Genomic DNA, 23,346 nt, shown 5'->3' on the forward strand with positions numbered 1-23,346 from the left:
CAGCTAGCTCTCAGGAGTTACTCCTGGCTCTATGCTCAGAAATTGCTCCTGGCAGGCTCAGGGGACCATATGGGAGCCGGGATTCGAACCATCGTCCTTCTCCATGCTATCTCTCCGTCCCAGGTGACAAATTCTTTAAATAAAAAAATCTTGTGGAAAAATAAAATTAGAAATCTATAAAGCACGGGGCTGGAGAGATAGCACAGCGGTAAGGCATTTGCCTTAGACGCAGAAGGACGGTGGTTCGAATCCTCGCATCCCATATTGTCCCCCGAGCATTCCAGGATCGATTTCTGAGCATAGAGCCAGGAGTAACCCCTGAGCGTTGCTAGGTGTGACCCAAAATCAAACAAACGAAATCTACAAAGCACAAAACAACAGAAGCTGAGCTGCTGCTCTGGATAGGACTTGTAATCGGAACTTTTACTGCTGATGTGATGAGATGGGACTGCATGAGAGATGCTGGATTCGATGGTGAGAACAAATGAATGAGAACAAACTTTGCACTACATCTGAAGGGATCATCCCCAATTATGCTGCCTGGGATGGGTCCTTGCTCTTTTCAAATTCTAACATTCTTAGTTCATTCCTGTCAACTGGATGAGTCAGACTGTATCTTTGCAGGAAATTTTGTCAGGACCAGGTATAGTTTTGCATGGTAAGGTCTGAAGGATGCTGCCATTTTTGGTTTTGCATATGATAAACTTGATCCATCAAGCCACACAGCTCCCCCAAGGTACCTTGGTTAGAGTCCACCGGATTTTCTATATAAGCAATGACACTCCTGAGATAATTTTGCTTCTGCTGTTCTAGATTTGATTGTGAAAACGTTGGCACGTTAGTCCTATCTTGGTTTTTTTGTTTTTGTTTTTGTTTTTTTTTTTGTTTTGGTTTTTCAGGCCACACCCATTTGATGCTCAGGGGTTACTCCTGGCTAAGCGCTCAGAAACTGCCCCTGGCTTGGGGGGACCATATGGGACGCTGGGGGATCAAACCGCGGTCGCGATCTTTCCTTGGCTAGCGCTTGCAAGGCAGACACCTTACCTCTAGCGCCACCTCGCCGGCCCCTACCTTGTTTTGTTTTGTAGAACAGGAATGGCTTTGCCTAGTCTTCTTTCATGAACTTTCAGCTTCTCAGAATCCTTGTCAAGAACATTCTGTTTTTTTCAATGCATAAGAAAAGATGATCTTTGTTTGATGAGCCAGGGACAACTGGACATGTTCTTTCACAACTTGATTTATGTGATCCATTCTCCAGGTTGCCCCCATGTTAGAACTCTCTGAATGGTCTATGATCTGAGAGACTACAGGTGTAGGTTTCTTATCAGAGACAATTTGCTGAAAGTTTGAAGAGAGCAAGGACCCGTCCCAGGCAGCATGATTGGGGATGATCCCTTCAAATGTAGTGCAAAGTTTGTTCTCATTTAAGCTAAGAGCAACTTCTCTCATCTCTTCTCCAAAGGAGGAGGGTTTCTCACTATCTTTGGATGAATCAGTCTTATCCTTATCAATCACAGCATCATAAACTGTTGGGTCAAATGGTGAAATAACTGTAATTTTAATGATTATTTTCTAGTGCAAAATGTCTGTTTAATGGTTTAGTAAAAGTTGACCTATGACCAACGGATATTGTTTGCTGAGGTAGTTTGAAGAGGTCAGCGGTCTCATCTACTGGTCCCAAGCCATGCCCTGAATTTTTCTCTTCTGGAGGATCAAGTAGAATTTGATTCCCTCTCCCTCCCTTGCCAACATGGCTACTGTCATCTTTAAACAACCCTCCTATCCTAGGTGCTCATCTGGTGGGTCATGCTCCTTCAAGAGTTCCTGGATCTCTTCCTCTGTGAAACTGAAATGGCCATCATATTCTTCCCCATTACACAGCTCCAGCAAGGAGTCATCCAATCCACCCTCATCCAAGGAACTCCACAAAACAATGAGGTGGCGTTTTTAGGTAAGAGAGAGGTACCAGAAGATTGTTCAGAGGACACTAGGGAGCACGTCATATCCAATCAAGAATCTTGGAAGGAGAATTAGAATAAAGTTTAACTACTCTGATGTTTTTCTTTCTTTGATGTGCAGATTATTGTCAGAACAACCAGGAAAATTCAATACTTCAAAATCTCCAAGAGCCAGGCTGAAACCTGGGCAAACGACTGCTCAACCTGCCCCCTGTGCCATTTTTCTCATCTAAACTTTAGATTTCTACTAATTTTCTAAGAAGAACATGCTCAATCATAGCAATTATATGTGTGAAACACTTTTTTTGTTTGTTTTTGGTTTTTGAGCCACACCTGGTGGTGTTCAGGGGTTACTCCTGGCTCTGTGCTCAGAAGTCACTCCTGGCAGGCTTGAGGGACTAGATGGGCTGCTGGGATTCGAACTCCCATCCATCCTGGATTGCTGCGTACAAGGCAAAAGCCCTACCACAAATTAATTTTATTTGTATTACACATTTCCTTGTGTTACATTATATGGTATTAGCATGAAAACCTCCTGTTTTATGTAACCAACCATGTGATCAAAATTTTGTGTTTCTAAAAATGCAATATACTTCAAGTTATGTTATTTTATTTTTGTTTTAATTATTATTTTACTTATTTATTTATTTTTATTTTATTATTTTAGGTTTTATTTTATTTTTTATTTTAGGCCAGCCTCGTGCAAGGCAAACACCCTACTACTTGTGCCACTGCTCTGGCCCCTCCAAGTAATTTTATTTCTACTTCAAATAGACCTTTTTGTTTAACCTACTTCAAGCACATTTTTATTTACATATTTTCTTGTGTTAAATTATATTTGCCTGGAGGATCAAGAAGGCGGAGTCTGATGAAGCAAGGCTCGGCTGATACAATCCTCCTAGAAAAAAGGGTCAGAGAGAGCAGTCCTGACTTGAGCTCCTCACAGGGCTGACTGTACCACCCAACATTCAAAAAAAGAAACAGAAAATTTAAGGTGTGTGTGTGTGTGTGTGTGTGTGTGTGTGTGTGTGTTTAATTTCATATCCAAATACCACTGCTTTGTCAAGGAATCTTGAATTTACAATGTGTGCTTTCAACACTAATAAAGTGTTATTTCCTTGTAGTAATTAAAAAAAAAAAGAAAAAAAATTATATTTGCATGAAAACCACTGTTTCTATGATAGTTGTATATTTTCAATGACAGAAAAAAATGCTTTCTGTAAGATAAAGAATGTTACTATTACCTATAGGTTCTACTTACCCTCTGGGGGATAGCCCTGTTTTCAGAACAGCAAGGCACATACCAAAGTATGTAACCAAATACTTCTCTCAAAGTATTAATTATCAAGGCAAAAGGACTCTGATATGTACAAGTCATTTTACTGTCAAAACTAAGATATGTAAAGATCTTAACAGTAAGTGGGGTACAATTAAGGAAGTCACTACTCAATTGGACAAAAGAGTTCTAGACTTTGCATGCTATGAGCTACTGAAAAAAAATCCCATATGAGGCTTAGAAGGTAGTAGTTCAACTAACATTCCTGTCTTAATATCTTGATCAGTACTATTCACTTAATGTGAATATTGTTAGTATCTGTATATTATATTAATATGGACTACATGTCATCTTAATTTGTTTATGCAAAAATGCTTTGAGTTTTTATAATATATCTTGACAAATTTTAAATGTATATTTGTATTTACAAAATAACCTAAATATTAAAGTTGTTTCTAAGCAAGAAAAAAGAATATGCATGAAATCCATGCTGTCTATCAGATAAAATACATCCTATCTATTAAATAATGAGAAAATAAGATAAGAAAAAAAAAAGAATAAAAAACAACAGTATTGGTAGATTTGAACACTCTACTTTTGCCACTAGACAGATCAGCCAGAGGAGGGAATGTAAGTAAAGATACATGAAGCCTAAGTAGGGAAATACAGAACTGGGCTTGTTTGACGTATGTAAGGCTCTCTGTCCAGGAAAGAAAGAATATACTTCTATAGTGCCTAATAAACTTTCTCCACATACTAAAATATCTCAAACATACATAAATTCACAAATATAGAAACCTTACAAAGCACTTTCTCATATCACTTTGCCATGAAAATAAATATAGAAATAAAGATGGGGGGCCGGCGAGGTGGCGCTAGAGGTAAGGTGTCTGCCTTGCAAGCGCTAGCCAAGGAAGGACCGCGGTTCGATCCCCCGGCGTCCCATATGGTCCCCCCAAGCCAGGGGCAATTTCTGAGCGCTTAGCCAGTAGTAACCCCTGAGCATCAAAAGGGTGTGGCCAGAAAAAAAAAAAAGAAAAGAAATAAAGATGGAGAAAATCAATCAGAAAAATGAGGGAGAAAACGTCCAACTATTGAAAACTGAGCAAAACATGGCTGAACTGGATCAGTGAAAAATAATAAAAAAATTTCATTGAAGCTAATGAGAATAAAAATACAAGCTCTCAGGGGCCGGAGAGATAGCATGGAGGTAAGGCATTTGCCTTTCATGCAGAAGGATGGTGGTTCGAATCCAGGCATCCCATATGGTCCCCTGTGCCTATCAGGGGCGATTTCTGAGGACAGAGCCAGGAGTAACCCCTGAGCACTGCTGGGTGTGACCCATAAACCAAAAAACAAACAAACAAACAAACAAAAAAAAAAAACAAGCTCTCAGAATCTGTTGGATACCACAAAAGCTATATACCAAAAGGGAAATTCATAGCAATGCAGGCCTACTACTTTAAGAAGAAAAGCCCTACTCAGTGACCTAAATAGACACTCCAAAAATCTGAATTAACAGTGACAATAACTGAAAAAGTAATAGAAGGAAGGAATGTTCAAAATGACAGCAGAAATTAACATGATAGCACCCAAAAAGTGTTTCAAAGACTCTGAAACTAGAAGCTGGTTCTTTGAAAGAATAAATAAGACAGACAAACCTTACGCTAAACTATACAAAATTTTCTATTTGTAGTGAGACACAGCACAAAACAGCAGCTATAAAAATACAGCTAGAAGCTAGAACACACAGTTCTATGCAAATAGGATTGAAGATGAACCTAGAAGAAAGCTGCAGGAGGTTCTGAAACAGCTTCTCTTCAGCTGGTCTTCAGCTGGACTTGGATCCTCCATCTCTTCTACCATCTTCACCTTCTGTGTTAGGCTGGTGATGTCAACTGGGACATAAAGGTCTTCGGTTCCTGATCCAGAATCTGCGTGGAGGGAGATCCCTTCATCTCCCTGTTGTTGGTCCCCCTCAAATGGAGCTTACTCTTTGGCTTCTACCCCATCAGTGACCTTGATAAGCTGCTGCACATTGAAGAATCGAGATCCTCGCAAAATGCACCTCTGGTAGAAGAAAGGTGGTGGGCGTCAGAGTATGGGACGCTGATCAGAGTCTTCAGCTCTCTCCCCTTTACTGCTTTGATTCTGTCCCACCTAAGGAGGACTCTGCTAACACAGGTGTGGGGCGGCTAAGTGAGACCGAGATGAATCATTAGAACCTATGTCGATTGGGAGCATATCGGCTACTTTTCACTGGCACTCTGCAAAGTCTGGACACATTATGAGCTTTTGGACCCCTCTCTCTTTTCAAGACATCAAGCTCCACAGTCTTCCCCATCTATAAGGCTACACAGAAACGTCCTGGGATTGTTTCTTAGTCACTGTTCAGAGAACAAAGAGATCTTCTTTGATTTCTTTTCTGTTGATAAATCCATAACCATTCCAGAAATTGAACCATTTGACAATGCCCAGGACTTGGATGGCCAGCACTAGCTTGTCCATCCGATTCTGGGCTTGGCGTGTGGGTTATCTTTGGTTGAGCTACTTTCAGAGTTTGAGACTGCAGAGGTGGTAGCTGGTTTATCAACTTTGGGAGTTGGGGGGGTCTCGCTGGTTTAGTGCTGATAGTAAATGATAAATTATTAGCCCTGGGAATGACCACTGGGAAGGCACCCCTTCACTCTAAGGGCATGTGCAAGGGAGAATCTCTAGGGAGTTAGTCATATACAGGCTAGAATACAATCCAGTTGCAAGTAGATGAACCAGAGCAACATGAAGCCACTCAGAATGGGGGCCAGATGCATAGATATTTCAGTGAAATCTTACTGAAGTGCTGTTTTAGAAAGGATGAACAAATATTTTCTTTTAAATAATAGGACAAAATAAAAGTGCTGATTTCTTTTGTCAATGGATCAGATCTCAAAAAGCAAACTGAGGAAGACAGATTTTACCTTGTGACCATGTTTTATTTTCTTTTTCTTTTTTCTTTTCTTTTTGTTTTGGTTTTTGGGTCACAGCCAGCAGTGCTACGGGGTTACTCCTGGCACTATGCTCAGAAATCACTCCTGGCAGGCTCAGGGACCATATGGGATGCCGGGATTCAAACCACTGTCCTTCTGCATGCAAGGTAAATGCTCTACCTCCATGCTCTCTCTCCTGCCCACGTTTTCTTATTTCTAGTATTTGTTTCTAGTATCTTGTGTCTAGTATTTCTTCTCTATTCTGCTACATTGCACAAGTCAGCAGCCCATTGGAAACTAGGAGAGCTAAATTGGAATGGAGTAAATGAGCAGTGATGGCAACCCAGGTGACACCAAAGCACGGACATTACATGTGTGTTTGCTTGTGTCCTGGTATTTGTCTCCTTCTCTGAGATGCTGCCCTCAGTTTACAGGAGGGAGGTTGAAGATGCTAATCCAATGGCTTCAGAAAGACTGCCACTATTTTCCACTCCAAGATTCAAGTATAATCCCGGTGACTAGACTTAAAAGTATAGATTTTAGTCTTTCATTACATCAACAATTGCGGGAGAGTGCACTGTGGTCTTCCATGTACCAGAGTACATTCTAGTGACCAACCTTACTGGTTGCTAGCTTGTACTTATGTGGCTTAAATCTAATTGCTTCTCATCTCCCACCTTCATTTTGCTCTGTAATTTGAAGGATGCATGATACTATGAATGTTTTGTTTCTGGTGGCCTTATGTTTCTTAGCTCCTGATGCAGAGGATTTACTAGGGTTCACTCCCAGTTGGACTTGGAGGAACTAGAATGACCTAGAGCCAGCGGTATGCAAAACAATGGTGGAAACTCTGGATTTTAACACAGTAATTTTAGTCCCATACTTCTGCCAACACAATTTTCATTCCAGAAGTAGCTGCTCATGTTTCTAACAACTGGCTTCCAGGTTTATTGCTAAGATTAAACATAAATAGCATCCAGAAAATTTTCTCATAAATAAGTGTCATTCACTTACTTGCGATAGCTATTTATTAATCCCTATCTCACAAGTGATAGCAGAGCACATTATTATCTTCACTGTTTTGCACCTTCTTGATCAAAGACCACATTGGTGGTACTCACACAGATTTAATTCCCCAATTTCTAAAATCTCCATTAAAACTTGGGGAGAGGAAATGAACAGACACCACTTTGAGGAAGACCAACAGATGGCAAACAAGCACAGGAAAAAAATACTCAGTATCACTTATCATTAGGGAAAACCAAATCAAGATGACAATGGGTTATTATCTCACACCAGTGAGAAAGGCACATATCAAAAGGACTGAGAACAATCTGTGTTGGTGTGAATGTAAATTCTCATCCATTGCTGGTGGAAATATTGTCAGTTCTAACCCCTTTGAAAAGGGTCTGGAGGATTATCAGTAATCTCTGAATAGAGCTGTTGTATGACAAAGGAATTTAAATTTTGGCTATCTATTCCCAGGACAGAAAAACATTCCTTCCTCAAGACGTACTCACCACATTATTGAGTGAAGTCCATTCACAAGTAAAGTGTGAAAGATCCCTCAATTCTAGACCTGGGTCCAGATGTGAGGCAATAAAGGTTTAAAGGAAAGCAAATCTGAACACAAGTATAGTCCAGATGGGGAATTCTGCCAAAATGCAGGAACTGGCTGTCTCTTGTTTATAAGGAAGGGAACTGAGACATCAGTCAGGCATCAGAGTTCAGGGGACTCAGGAGATTTTTGGGTTTCTGAGAAAACAAGGCAGGAGACCAGGGAACTAGAGGAAAGTGCTGGAAACAGGAGGGAAGATAGGATTGAGGAAATTTGGTGGCACTGAGGACTGAGAGACCACCTCTGGTTGGAGCTGGGCCTGTGGGTACCATGATTATGGCTGCCCCTCCCTCATCTTATGACCCTTTATGACATCAGTGGTAATTGATGATGTCACTGAGTATATATATATATATATATATATATATATATATATATATATATATATATATAGCCTGCATGTTCTGGACTCAGTTGCCTTAGGCAAGGAAATCAGTTTCTCAAATGTTTCCCATACACTTGGGAATTGGGGAGCACTTGTCCTACCTTTCCTGAATTCCCATCTCCCTGCCCTTCCAGCTGATATGGCCATCCTGATCATCTCAGCTACCTCATTTGTGGTATCTTTCTTTTATTTTGGATACCAGTCATCGGATATAGCATAAAAACATTCATGCAAAATACCAGGTAAAGACACAGGGCATTTTCTTGGGGAATTGAATGACAGTGTCTAAGAATGAGACTATACAGAGGAACATGGAGGTTGGGGCATCTGAAGTCAGGATAGAACATTATTCTTCTCACAGCCTCACAGACCCAAGGAGCAGGGTACAGGGTGGAGGGGGAACCAATTTTATCTCATGTTTAGAGACTATTTGGGTGTTGTGGCTGGGTCCAAGGTAAGCCCTTCATGCAGTGCTGCTAGATAATTGACTGTCTCTTGGATTCTCAGTTGTGAAGGAGTTAACAATACTCACATTTTAGTTGTATTCACAGACTCTAAAGTGGTTCCAAAACAGTGGTGATGAGCTTCTGAGAGTCCCTGAGCAGAAACAGTATCTTCTCTAAGGCAACACATGACTTATGGTTTTGTTCTACTGGTCTCCTTGTCTTAGCTCTGCTGATAGCACCTAGTGTGGGCCAAACTGAGACTAAAAATGTTATTAGCATCTTTATGGATAATATATTTGTAAACAATCAATGAAGATACCTGATCCTGTGTTCATGAAGTCATATTTTGCTGCTCACATGAGGCTTCACTGAGTTTCTCCAAGTCCCCACCTCACTCTCTCTCTTCCTTTTCTTTCAGCACTTGAGGGTAGCCACCAGGAGGAAGCAGCCAACATTGGGGGGTAAGGAGAAGCCTTTCCAGAAGCCTCCAAGGGGTACTCTTCTCTCCTTGTCATCAAGTAAGTCCAGACCAAGAACTCTGAGGATGTCAGAACTCAGGCCCCTGGAGGAAAGACTGATGGGAGGACAGGTAGAACCTGAGCAACTTTGAGGAGTCCCATGACCCATCCCTGGGCATGAAGGGCTTGCTTGGCAGTGACTGCTGCCATTCAAGGAGAAAACAGGTCGGGACAAGCTACTTGTGCCTCTGGAATGGGTAGTGTTACCTGAGGTTGTCGATTCTGGATCACCTCTAAAGGAACTGTGTTCTGGGGCTCTGGGGGCAGTTCTGGGACCCCTGAGATGGTCTAATAGATGACCCTTGTCCCCAAAGCAGGTGTCAGTGTGTCTTGGGCACTGGGTTGCTTGGGCAGATACTGATCTCAATGACTGAGATGAGATCCTGTGACTGACCTAGCCGGGGATCCCACCTGATCACGGATGAGAAGATCTGGTGCCCCCCCCCCCCACGAGTACCCCTTTCTTGTAACAGGATGTTTCACAGTCGGTGATCGAGGAGTGGAGGAGAAGAAGCAGATTCTCCACATCAGGTGATTATTTTCCTCCTTCCTGCATCGAGTCAAGGCCTGGGCGGCTGCCCTGAAAAGGGCCAGACAACGATGAAAATGGGTGATGGCGGTTCTAGCAGTTGGGGCTGCTGTGATGTCATAGGCAGAGCTGGGCAGGGAGGAGCCAGATTAGTGGGTCCCCTCTCCCAACCAGGTCAGGGGCCCCTCTGACATCAACATCACTTATTATTAGGGAAAACCAAACCAAATCTCCCTCCCCTTGCTATATTTCTGTTTTCTGTTTCCTCTGCAGACCCCCGACCAGGAGTCAGAACCCTACCTGCCATCACCAAACCCCATCTTTGGACCCGTTGAGTGTCTCGTGCTGGGGGAAAACCGCCGAGCATCCCCTGTGGCCCCAATACGCCTGCGCTGCTCCCTGGTCTCTCCAGTCTTGGGGGCAGGGCGGGGGACTCCATCAGCAGGATCAGGTCGTCCACCTTCTTGGTCCTTCCCATCCTCCCAGGGGTCCGACGTCCAGGATGTCTATCGCTGCCCTCACTGCGCTTGTTCTCCTTCCTGTCCCCACTACCTCTGCACCCATTTGGTGCTCAGCACCATCAAAGCACACACACAACCCCTCCTGCCTTCTTCCTTTACCACCTCTTACCCTCTACTCCTTCCTTTCACTTGATGCGGTAATGCAAGGTGAGTACTGTTCTCTTTAGTGCCCATAATTCCGAGAGGGACATTTAAACCAGGGTCCAACACTCAACCAACTTGGACTGTCATTTCACCTGCAGACCGAGTGCATTCTGTCACCGCTCTGGGCCTGAGGACTGGAAATAGCTTAGTCCCAAAGGGCCCTTATGGCCTGAGCATGAGACTTGAACTCCTAGCTGGCACTGGGGACTCAGACTTGGAGTGATGGATTAGGAGCCTTTTTACACAAATGTCAAACTGTTTAGACTCGAGGGAGGATCTATGTAGGGTGTTTCAACTTCTCCACAATTATACCAATGGCTTGAGGGCAATAGCAGCCATAGAGTGCTATGATGATTGCAGATTGAATGGTCAGCAGCAGGGTGTGTGGGTAGAGGAACTTTAAAACAAAAATCCTCATGTTGTGAGATCACCCCATGCACTATTTCTAATCCGTTAGCTGGATGGTTCTGAAGAAACAGGGTAGCGACGAACAAATCATCAACCAAGCCAGTCAGGAAAGGAGGATGATGGCATCCCTGGCCTTCTGCCTTCTGCTCTCCACCAGAGCCAACCAGCCAGAACACCTCTTTGTTTATTAAAAACCAATTCCCAATACCAGGAGGAGGAAGGTCGAGAGTGACAAAAGTACTATCCAGTGGGCTTTTAGATATCAAAGGAAGAGGTTTTAGGAAGGAGGAAGTTGAGGGAACAGCTTTGTTTGGGGTTGGTAGCTGAGTATCATCTTACAAGGAATCTCTCACATATTTCATGTACATGTAAAAGGGAGCACTAAAAACAACCCCAGACCAATAGTTATTTTTTTTTGTTTATTTTTTTTGGACCACACCTGTTTGATGCTCAGGGGTTACTTCTGGCTAAGTGCTCAGAAATTGCCCCTGGCTTAGAGGGGACCATATGGGATGCTGGGGGATTGAACCGAGGTCCTTCCTTGGCTAGCACTTGCAAGCGCTACCTCGCCGGCCCCAGACCAATAGTTATTTACTAATACACATTACTGGTTCAATTTAACTCAACTTAAGATGGAGAAAATGTCCAACACTTGAAAACTGAAGCAAACACTTCCAAAGAGCAAATGGATCATAGAGAAAATCATAGAAGCAATAAAAAGATTCCTAGAAATTAATGAAAATGAAGATCCAAGCTATCAGAATCTGATGGATTCCACAAAGGCTGTACTAAAAGGGAAATTCACTGCAATGCAGAACTACATTAAAGAGGAAGGAAAGCCTAATCACACATCACAAAAATCTGGAGAAGGAACAGCAAATGAACCCAAATAGTAGTAGAAGTATGGAAATGGTAAAATAAAAGCAGAAAAGAAAAATTCTATACAAATCAAGAAAGTATTCCATAGAATCAATAAACCAGGGCTGATTCTTCAAAGAAAGAGAGAGAAAGAGAGAGAGAGAGAGAGACAGAGACAGAGACAGAGACAGAGAGAGACAGAGAGGAGAAAAGAGAGAGAATCCTTATGCTAGCTAGACTATGAGGAAATTACCAAACATATCCGAATAAATCTGATCAGAGATAAAAGGGGAGAAATTAGAATAGGTCCTTCAGAAAGCCAAAATATAATGAGAGGTTACTATGAAGTCCTTTATGCTGTTAAACAGAAGAGCCTAAAGAAATGGACTCAATTCTTAGAGTCTTTAACATCTCAGTGCTGAATTAGGAGGAAGTAGGAAGTTAATCAGGTCAATGACAAGTGAGGAAATTGAAATTTAAAAATAATTATGAATATCCTCAAAGAACAAATTCCTAGTCTACATGGGTTCGTTGGTAAGGTCTATCAAACCTTCAGAGGTGGGGGCCGGAGAGATAGCATGGAGGTAAGGCGTTTGCCTTTCATGCAGGGGGTCATCGGTTCAAATCCCGGCACCCCATATGGTCCCCCGTGCCTGCCAGGAGCAATTTCTGAGCCTGGAGCCAGGAATAACCCCTGAGCACTGCCGGGTGTGACCCAAAAACCACAAAATAAATAAATAAATAAAAATAAAAATAAAACAAAACAAAACAAAACAAAACAAAAAACCTTCAGAGGTTTGTTGCTTTTTCAAATTACTCTTTAGCTAAAGACACAAACCAGATATAAGCTGTGTAATAATATCTTCCCATTTCTTTTTTAATACAATCTTAAATATCCCTGAAATTTTAAGTTGAAAAATAGCATATAAGAGGCTTGGCAAGCAAAATTCAATCTGAAAATGAATATTTCTGTCATTCTGTGAAGCTCTCATCACATAACCAGTAAGTGATAAAATTAAAATATTAAATAAATAATAAAATGATTCATAAAATAAAATCATAAAATATAACAAATATTTAAAAGAAGCTATGAATGGTTTGAAGAAATAGCAAATCTATTTTGGCCCAAATATGGTCCTCTGATCCCTGCCAAGAAAGATCCCTGAATTCAAAGTCAGGAATAAATCTGAGCAGGTCAAAATGTGACCCCAGAGCAAACAGAGGAAGATGGAAAGTTCATCCAATTCAACGTGGTTATATAAAGACAGATGTGGAAATTGCAATGTAGAAGAGTTCCTGAAACTTTACAAGATTCCATGAGTGACTCTACAGCAGTGAGTGGCAGTACTTTTTTCCTTTTTATATTATACATTCTCTATTTCCTCCTTTCCCTACTGCTTGTGTCATCTTCCTCATTTCTTCCTTCTTACAGCTCTTCCGCAATACTCTGGAAATAGTTCTGGTGCTTATGTGTTTACAGGGAAAACCTAAAATATGTAGAAAAGAAATTTTTTGGAAAAAAGTTTGATTATAAAATTTTCAAGAATAAGTAGTGAACACCTCTGTTCATAAATTTTTTGATACTGTGGATCTCATATTCATCACCTGCCAGGAAAAAACATCAAAATTTATACTGCAACCTTGGGCAAAGGCAGAAGAATTGTGCAGAATCATCATGTTCTTTGAGATTTTTTTTTATCTTGCCAAGATGAGGTGCTTGTTATCTTCCAATAACAAAGACGGGAAGAATTCAATAATATACAAAACTTTTATTTTTCTTTATTGGCATCAGAACCAAAAAAGTTAGTGACTGAGCATATTAAGTTAGTATCCAAAACAATGTAACTTTACTCTGTGTTATAGCAGGGTAGGTCAGAATTTGGACAGTTTGCATTGACTCAACCATGGTATTGGCAAGCTGTATTCTCTTAAAAAGACAGGAAGGATTAAAGGGCTTTCTGTCCCCATTTTCAATTTTGAATGCCACTTGCTTTCCAAAATTCATGTTCTAACATTAAAGTCAGCTGATTTTTTTTTTTTTTTTGGTTTTTGGGCCACACTCGGTAACGCTCAGGGGTTACTCCTGGCTATGTGCTCAGAAGTTGCTCCTGGCTTGGGGGACCATATGGGACACCGGGGGATCAAACTGCGGTCCGTCCAAGGCTAGTGCAGGCAAGGCAGGCACCTTACCTTTAGCGCCACCGCCCGGCCCAAAGTCAGCTGATTTTGCTCAAATACTTCTGTTGCATCTGTCCTTTATATTTTCTTTTTTTTTATCCCCTTGATAAGCATGCTCATGTGACTGCTGAGCACCTTTTAATGTGACCCAAAAGTAAATAATTCAACATCTAGAAAGTATAATTAAATTGTTTTCAAAATTGACCACATGAAACAGAATCTATGATAGGGACTTCCATATCATGAATTACTGAAAACGATAATTCTTTTTAAAACTTAGTGTTATTGCTCTTCAGATTATATAAGATATGTGAGCAATAGTAATGCTACAGTAGGTAAGGCACTTGGTTTGCACCCAGATGACCCTGGTTTAATTTTTGGCACCCCATATCTCCCCCCAACCAAGTACCACCAGGAGTGATTCCCGAGTCCTGAGCCAGGAAACCCTGAGTACCACCAGTGTGGTCCTAAAACAAATAAAAAACAGAGTATATAAACATACAAATGATAATTCCCTACAATAATACAAATGAGTTACTTGTAGCCATTGATGGTAAGATTTTTATTTGGAAGAATATCTATTATTGTTTTTGTTTTAATTTGTTAGGGGATTTGAGCCACACCTAGTTGATACTCAGGAGTTATTTATAGCCTTGCATTCTGGAATTATACCTGGTGGTGCTCTAGAGACCATGTGGTATGCCAGGGATAGAACTCAAGTTGGCCAGTATAAGGCAAGTGCCCTACCCACTGTACTATCTCTCTGAACCAGATTAAAAACTATAAAATACTTACAAAACATTACTTTTTTTTTTTTTTTTTACAAAACATTACTTAAAGGACATGGCTTGCAAATGACATTGATCCTGGGTATTTGGATTTCAGCAAGTCATGTGACCATGCCTTCTTGATAACCAAGTAAATACAAGGACAGAGGAAATATAGCAAAGACAATATCACTAGAGAATTTTTGACCAAAGAAACAAGAACCAGTGTTTCCTAAAGCAGAAAGAAGACATGCTTAGTAGAACATTCAGCTATTTCATCATCTGCATAAAGATCTGGAAATCTGGAAATCATTGCTTTCACAGCTGTAGATAATCCCAAGTAAAGATGAGCTTTGGGCATCTTGAATGAGACATTACATGATACAATGACATGCTGCCATGATGGATAAACAACAGACATTCTTAATTGATATTCTTATGGCATCAAGATTTCCCATGAGGGAGTCTTAAATAAAAACCACTGCAATTGAAAATGATCTGGAGAAAGCAATAGATAGCAAAAGGCCCCTAGTGTGTGGCTTGTCTCATTGACAATGCCCCTGTATCCTCTGAATCCTAGTGTGTGAGCCCCGAAAGACTTTCCACTGAATCCCCAATGACCTGATTATTGGCCAATTCTATTTTTTTGGTATGTTCTTTTTGGGTTTGGTCACATCATTGAGTAGTGCTCAAGAGTTACACCTGGCTTGATACTTGGGAATCACCAACTGGTGGGCATGAAGGAATCATATAGAATGCTGGGGATAGAACCTAGGTTGGCTGCATACAGGTCAAATGCCCTCCCAGCTGTGCTATCTCTATAACCTCCCATCTCATTTTTTAGAAGGTCTAAGTACCAAATCAGTGCCTAGATGTGTCATAGAGGGGAGGTCTTAGCCTGATTCTTTCAACTTGCATATGTGTTTTTTTTTTTATTTGTTTGTTTCTGGGCTACACCTGGTAATGCTCAGGGGTTATTCCTGGCTATGTGCTCAGAAATCACCCGTGGCTTGGGGGACCATATGGGATGCCGGAGGATCAAACTTCGGTCTGTCCTAGGTTAGCTGCATGCAAGGTAAATGTCCTACCACTTGCACCACCGCTCTGGTTCCTTGTATGTGGTTTTTTTTTTTTGATTACTTCAGAACTTGATGTTTGAGATGATGATGATGATGAGAGAGAGAGAGAGAGAGAGAGATTCAGTATCTAGGACTTGTGTCTAGAGCCTGTGTCTGATCAGTTGTGGGAAATTAGTTTTAGATTCTGCAACCACTGTAGAAACCTACCATGTATGTGACAAAAGTACTGGGAATATGATGGGAAGTACTAGTGAAGGAAAAAATATGCCCCCCCCCAAATATGTCTTTAGCAAAGGAACAATTCTTGCTTTTAAGCAGGAAAAAATTTACCCTTGAAAGTGATGCTGGTGGGGCCGGGAAGGTGGCGCTAGAGGTAAGGTGTCTGCCTTGAAAGCTCTAGCGTAGGACAGACCATGGTTTGATCCCCCAGTGTCCTATATGGTCCCCCCAAGCCAGGAGCTATTTTGAACGTATAGCCAGGAGTAACCCCTGAGCGTCAAACGGGTGTGGCCCAAAAACCAAAAAAAAAAAAAAAAAAAAAAAAAGAAAGAAAAAAAAAGAAAGTGATGCTGGCATCTGTCCCATACGGTGTCCCCCTCACTGGCCCAGGGAGACCTACTCCCCCATCTTATCCATGGAGATCACCAGAACTGAAGCCTGAACCCCTGTTTCTCTGGGCCTTCTTTGGTCACTCATGACCATACTCTGACCCCTTTGAATCCTGTTTGATGATCTGTCCAGCCTCTGAAGGATCCAGAGGATGATTTTATTTGTGTCCTCGAAAAGGAGGTATGTGGAGCTTTCCTGGACTACTTTGTGGAAGACTCAGGCAAAGCACTGAGGTGGGTGAATAGAGGGAGATAAAACACCCTCATCTAAGGCAGTTCTTCATTTTTGAACCAAAGGGAAACCAAGAGCTGCCTTAGATGGGGGCATTTTTTTCTCCCAACATGAAACCAATCAACCAGCACTGACCTGGGCTGGCATTTGAGCAGAAGCCTGGTCATATCTAAAGAGTCTCATCCCCGAGACCTTATTGGGAGTCCACCAAGCTATTTCAAGTGCTATTTGACAGGGCCAAATTCCAGATGATGTATTTGAAGACTCACTCACCATCGTTGTTTATCTGCTCATACACAGGAGCCCCTCATTACACAAGTTGGGTCTTAATCTAGAGCAGGGGTCTTCAAAGTATGGCCCGTGGGCCACATGCGACCCGCAGAGGAATCTGATCCGGCCTGCCAGCAGTGAGTGCTGTTTGGATGCCAAGATACCTGCCAGCATATACACTCAGTGTCACAGTTTCTCAGGGATGACGTCAACTGCCTCCGCCCACGGCATGTTGTGTGCTGGGAGGGTGGGCGTGAGGGCAGTGTTGAGAGGGATACTGATGTGCCCTTGCATCTGGCACTTGGTCCGTGCTGCTGATGACGTGGATGGAGGGGGCCGGACACTGCGTGTCGAGGAGTACCACATGTGGGTGACTATATGATGTAAAAAGGCGCCTGCTCCACCCCCAGACAACGTGGTGTCTGTGTGCTGTGCCTGCCTGTCAGTGAGGTTTTCCTCTATTCCCTCCACTGCCAAAGGTCAGTCAAAAGTGCCATAGAAATAAATTTTTGCCAGATGGGGGTTTCTGCCCTATTGGGCTGTGGGTGATCATATGAAAATTCCCCTTTGGTGGTGAGGCATTCAGTGCTGAAATCAAAGTTAGGGGGTGGGCGGTGGTTGGGAGGTTAGGGGTTCGGTGCTGAATTGCCCATGTGGAAAATTAGGGGTTCGATGCTGAAGCATTTTAAAGGGGTTACATTAAAAATTTTATATGCATTTTGCAATTCCTTTTCAGTGTTCACATGCTGATTCCGAACATATAAATTTGGGCATTATATAGGGAGATATAACTGAACTATCAGGGACTGAGCTGGTCTGCTTAGAATATATTTGTATTTCACAAATATCAGTTTGGAATCCCTAGGAAACAATGATGTCAAGAAAAAGAAAAATTGACGGTGAGTGTAGGGTATTCAAAGAACAGTGGACTTACGATTACTTTTTTTGTTTTGTTTTGTTTTGTTTTGTTTCCTTTATCTTTATTTAAACACCGTGATTACAAACATGATTATAGTTGTATGATTACAGTCATGTAAAGAGCACCCCCCTTCACCGGTGCAACATTCCCACCACCAATTTCCCAGATCTCCCTCCTCCCCACCCCCCTACACCTGTACTCGAGACAGGCTTTCTACTTCCCTCATTCATTCACATTGTTATGACAGTTTTCAGTGTAGTCATCTCTGCAACTGCACTCATCACTCTATGTGATGAGCTGCATGTCCTGAGCTGAACCTACCAGCCCTCATCTCTCTTGTCTCTGAGATACTGTTAAAAATGTCCTTCATTTTTCTTAAAGCCCATAGATGAGTGAAACCATTCTGCGTCTTTCTCTCTCCCTCTGACTTACTTCACTCAGCATAATAGATTCCATGTACATCCATGTATAGGAAAATTTCATGACTTCATCTCTCCTGATGGCTGCATAGTATTCCATTGTGTATATGTACCACAGTTTCTTCAGCCACTCATCTGTTGAAGGGCATCTTGGTTGTTTCCAGAGTCTGGCTATTGTAAATAGCGCTGCAATGAATATAGGAGTAAGGAATGGATTTTTGTATTGTATTTTTGTGTTTTTTGGGTATATTCCTAGGAGTGGTATAGCTGGATCGTATGGAAGCTCAATTTCCAGTTTGTGAAGGAATCTCCATATCGCTTTCCATAAAGGTTGTACTAGACGGCATTCCCACCAGCAGTGAAAAAGAGTTTCTTTCTCTCCACATCCCCGCCAGCACTGCTTGTTTTCCTTTTTTGTGATGTGTGCCAATCTCAGTGGCGTGAGGTGGTACCCCATAGTAGTTTTAATTTGCATCTCCCTGACGATTAGTGATGTTGAACATCTTTTCATGTGCCTTTTGGCCATTTGCCTTTCTTCTTTTTCAAAGTGTCTGTTCATTTCTTCTCCCCATTTTTTGATGGGATTAGTTGTTTTTTTCTTGTATAGTTCTGTCAGTACCTTGTAAATTTTGGATATTAGCCCTTTATCTGATGTGTATTGGGTGAATAATTTCTCCCACTCAGTGGGTGGCCTTTGTATTCTGGGCACTATTTCCTTTGAGATGCAGAAGCTTTTCAGCTTAATATAGTCCCATCTGTTTATCTCTGCTTCCACTTGCTTGGAAAGTGCTGTCTCCTCCTTAAAGATGCCTTTAGTCTCAATGTGCTGGAGCGTTTCACCTACATGTTGTTCTATATACCTTATAGTTTCAGTTCTGATATCAAGGTCTTTAATCCATTTGGATTTTACCTTTGTACATGGTGTTAGCTGTGGGTCTGAGTTCGCTTTTTTGCAAGTGGCTAACCAGTTGTGCCAACACCACTTGTTGAATAGGCTTTCCCTGCTCCATTTAGGATTTCTTGCTCCTTTATCAAAAACAAGGTGGTTATATGTCTGAGGAACCTTCTCTGAGTACTCAAGCCTATTCCACTGATCTGAGGGTCTGTCTTTATTCCAATACCATGCTGTTTTTATAACTGTTGCTTTGTAATACAACTTAAAATTGGGGAAAGTAATGCCTCCCATATTCCTTTTCCCAAGGAGTGCTTTAGCTATTCGAGGTTGTTTGTTGTTCCAGATGAATTTCAGAAGTATTTGATCCACTTCTTTGAAGAATGTCATGGGTAACTTCAGAGGAATCGCGTTAAATCTGTACAATGCTTTTGGAAGTATTGCCATTTTAATGATGTTGATCCTGCCAATCCATGAGCATGGTATGTGTTTCCATTTCCGCGTGTCCTCTCTTATTTCTTGGAGCAGTGTTTTGTAGTTTTCTTTGTATAGATCCTTCACATCTTTAGTCAGGTTGACTCCAAGATATTTGAGTTTGTGTGGAACTAATGTGAATGGGATTGTTCTCTTAATGTCCATTTCTTCCCTATCATTATTAGTGTATAAAAAGGCCATTGATTTTTGTGTGTTAATTTTGTAGCCTGCTACTTTGCTATACAAATCTATTATTTCTAGGAGCTTTTTGGTAGAGTCTTTAGGGTTTTCTAAGTAGAGTATCATGTCATCTGCAAACAGTGAGAGCTTGACTTCTTCCTTTCCTATCTGGATTCCCTTGATATCTTTTTCTTGCCTAATCGCTATAGCAAGTACTTCCAGTGCTATGTTGAATAGGAGTGGTGAGAGAGGACAGCCTTGTCTTGTACCAGAATTTAGAGGAAAGAATTTTAGTTTTTCTCCATTGAGGGTAATATTTGCCACTGGCTTCTGGTAGATGGCTTTGACTATATTGAGAAACATTCCTTTTATTCCTATCTTGCTGAGAGTTTTCATCAAGAATGGGTGTTGAACCTTATCAAATGCTTTTTCTGCATCTATTGATATGACCATGTGATTTTTATTTTTGTTGTTGTTTATGTTGTGTATTATATTGATAGATTTACGGATGTTAAACCAGCCTTGCATTCCTGGGATGAAACCTACTTGATCAAAGTGAATGATCTTCTTGATGAGGCACTGGATCCTGTTCGCCAGGATTTTGTTGAGGATCTTTGCATCTGTGTTCATCAGGGATATTGGTCTGTAATTTTCTTTTTTGGCAGCATCTCTATCAGGTTTTGGTATTAAGGTGATGTTGGCTTCATAAAAGCTATTTGGAAGTATTCCTGTTTTTTCGATTTCATAAAAGAGCCTGGCCAGAATTGGTAGTAGTTCCTCTTGAAAGGTTTGAAAGAATTCATTCGTGAATCCATCAGGGCCTGGGCTTTTGTTTTTGGGTAAATTTTTGATTACAGTTTTAATTTCCTCAATAGTGATGGGGGTGTTTAGATATGCTACCTCTTCTTTATTCAACCGTGGAAGGTTATATGAGTTCAGAAATTTATCCATTTCTTCCAGGTTCTCATATTTAGTGGCATAGAGTTTCTCAAAGTATTCTCTGAATACCCTTTGAATCTCTGCAGTATCTGTAGTGATCTCCCCGTTTTCATTTCTAATATGTGTTATCAAGTTTCTCTCTTTCTTTTGCTTTGTGAGTTTTGCCAATGGTCTATCAATCTTGTTTATTTTTTCAAAGAACCAACTTCTGCTTTCGTTGATCTTTCGGATTGTTTTTTGGGTTTCCACTTCATTGATTTCTGCTCTCAGCTTTGTTATTTCCTTCTGTCTCCCTATTTTTGGGTCCTTTTGTTGAGCACTTTCTAGTTCTATTAGCTGTGTCATTAAGCTACTCAGGTAAGCTCCTTCTTCCTTCCTGATGTGTGCTTGCAAAGCTATAAATTTTCCTCTCAGTACTGCTTTTGCTGTGTCCCATAATTTCTGATAGTTTGTGTCTTTATTGTCATTTGTTTTCAGGAACCTTTTGATTTCCTCCTTGATTTCATCTAGGACCCACTGGTTATTGAGTATAAGGCTGTTTAACTTCCAGGTGTTAAATTTTTTCTTCTGTGTCCCTTTGCAGTTCACATCTAACTTCAGAGCCTTGTGGTCAGCAAAGGCAGCCTGCAAAATGTCTATCTTTTTTATTTTATGGAGGTATGTTTTATGTGCCAGCACGTGATCTATCCTGGAGAATGATCCATGTACATTGGAAAAGAATGTGTATCCAGGTTTCTGAGGATAGAGTGCCCTATATATATCTACTAGGCCTCTTTCATCCATTTCTCTTTTCAGGTCTAGTATATTTTTGTTGGGTTTCCATTTGGTTGACCTATCAAGTGTTGACAAGCCTGTGTTGAGGTCTCCCACAATTATTGTGTTATTATTGATATCCTTCTTCAGATTTGTCAACAATTGTATTAAATACTTTGCTGGACCCTCATTCGGTGCGTATATGTTTAGGAGAGTGATTTCTTCTTGCTGTACAAATCCCTTGATTAGTACATAATATCCATCTTTGTCCCTTACAACTTTTCTGAGTATAAAGTTTGTGTCATCTGATATTAGTGTGACCACCCCCGCTTTTTTAAGGGTGTTGTTTGCTTAAATGATTTTCCTCCAGCCTTTGATTTTGAGTCTATGTTTATTCTGACTATTCAGGTGTGTTTCTTGTAGACAGCAGAAGGTTGGCTTCAGTTTTTTGATCCATTTCGCCACTCTGTGCCTCTTAACTGGTGCATTTAGTCCATTGACATTGAGAGAAATAATTGTCATGGGATTTATTGCCATCTTTGTGTAGAAGTTTGGTGTGTTTTTTGTTCTGTCTTGTTTTTAGAGTAGATCTTTCAGTTTTTCTTTTAAGGCTGGTTTTGAGTCTGCAAAGATTTTGAACTGTTGTTTATCTGTGAAGCCATGTATACATCCTTCAAACCTGGAACTTAGTTTTGCTGGGTGCAGTATTCTTGGCAAAGCATTTATTTCATTGAGTTTTGCCACTACATCCCACCACTGCCTTCTGGCCTTGAGTGTTTCTGGTGACAGGTCTGCTGTAAATTTCAAGGATGCTCCCTGGAATGTAATTTCCCTTTTCGATCTTGCTGCTTGCAGTATTCTATCTCTATTGGTGGGTTTCATCATGGTGACTAGGATGTGTCTTGGGGTGTTTCTACTGGGGTCTTTTTTAGCTGGTACTCTTCGGGTACGCAGGATTTGGTCACATGTTTTCTTTAGCTCTGGTAGTTTCTCTGTGATGATGTTCTTAACCATTGATTCTTCCTGAAGATTTTCTTCTTGGGTCTCTGGAACTCCAATGATTCTAAAGTTGTTTCTGTTGAGCTTATCAAAGACTTGTATTTTCATCTGCTCATATTCTTTGAGTAAATTTTCCATTGTCTGATCATTTGATTTGAGGCTTTTTTCCAATCTCTTCTGCTGTGTAAAGTTGTTATGCATCTCGTCTTCTAAAGCACTAATTCTATCCTCAGCTGCTGTTAACCTGTTGGAAAGCTCATCCATTATGTTCTTCAATTCGTCTACTGAGTTTTTCAGACCTGTTATCTGATCTGATATTTCAGTTTGGAGTTTTCTGATTTCTATCTTCATATTCTCTTGATTTTTATTAGTGTTCTGATTTATACTTTCTTTGATCTCTGTTAGCAACCTCCATATTTCGTCTCTAAACTCCATTTCTGAAAGACTGCTTAGGTAGTTGGTCATTGTTGGGTCATCAGAGTTTCCATCTTCATTCTCTATGGTTGAAGTTGGTCTGCGTAGTCTCCCCATTGTCACGCTTACGCTGTGGGTTTTTCTACGTGCTGTGGTGGTACTCATTGGCTAGGTGGAGTGCGCGGCCGCGAAGCGCAGCGGAGCGGCCGCGCTCCGGCCCCCAAACACTCACCTCAGCCGAGGCAAGCCGTCAGGGGATGCCTGGGGAAGCCCCCAAATGTCTGCCAAGCTAAGGAAACCAGCAAAATTCTCTTGTCCACAACTCCAACAGAAAACACACGCCTCAGCCGAGACACACCTTAGCCGAGGCAAGCCGTCAGGGGATGCCTGGGGAAGCCCCCAAATGTCTGCCAAGCTAAGGAAACCAGCAAAATTCTCTTGTCCACAACTCCAACCACGATTACTTTTTATGTGGTACAAAGAAAAAGCTGTGTATCTGATATGCCAGAATATAGTTACTGTGTTCAAAGAATACAATTTGCAACACCACTATCAAACTCAACATAAAGATAAATTTGATTGTTTGGTTGGAGAAG

General features: G+C 41.2%; 1 non-coding gene and 1 pseudogene across 1 annotated transcript; one reads left to right on the top strand and one right to left on the bottom strand.

The window, feature by feature from the left end:
- Window positions 1–423: 423 nt before the first annotated feature.
- LOC126026067 (S100P-binding protein-like) lies at window positions 424–2,003 on the bottom strand (annotated as a pseudogene).
- Window positions 2,004–2,799: 796 nt separating this feature from the next.
- LOC126026965 (small Cajal body-specific RNA 4) lies at window positions 2,800–2,928 on the top strand. The gene has a single exon (XR_007502147.1). It is a non-coding gene; the product is annotated as a small Cajal body-specific RNA 4 (non-coding RNA).
- Window positions 2,929–23,346: the final 20,418 nt, after the last annotated feature.

The sequence above is a fragment of the Suncus etruscus genome, chromosome 13, assembly GCF_024139225.1.
Source record: "Suncus etruscus isolate mSunEtr1 chromosome 13, mSunEtr1.pri.cur, whole genome shotgun sequence".
NCBI lineage: Eukaryota > Metazoa > Chordata > Mammalia > Eulipotyphla > Soricidae > Suncus > Suncus etruscus.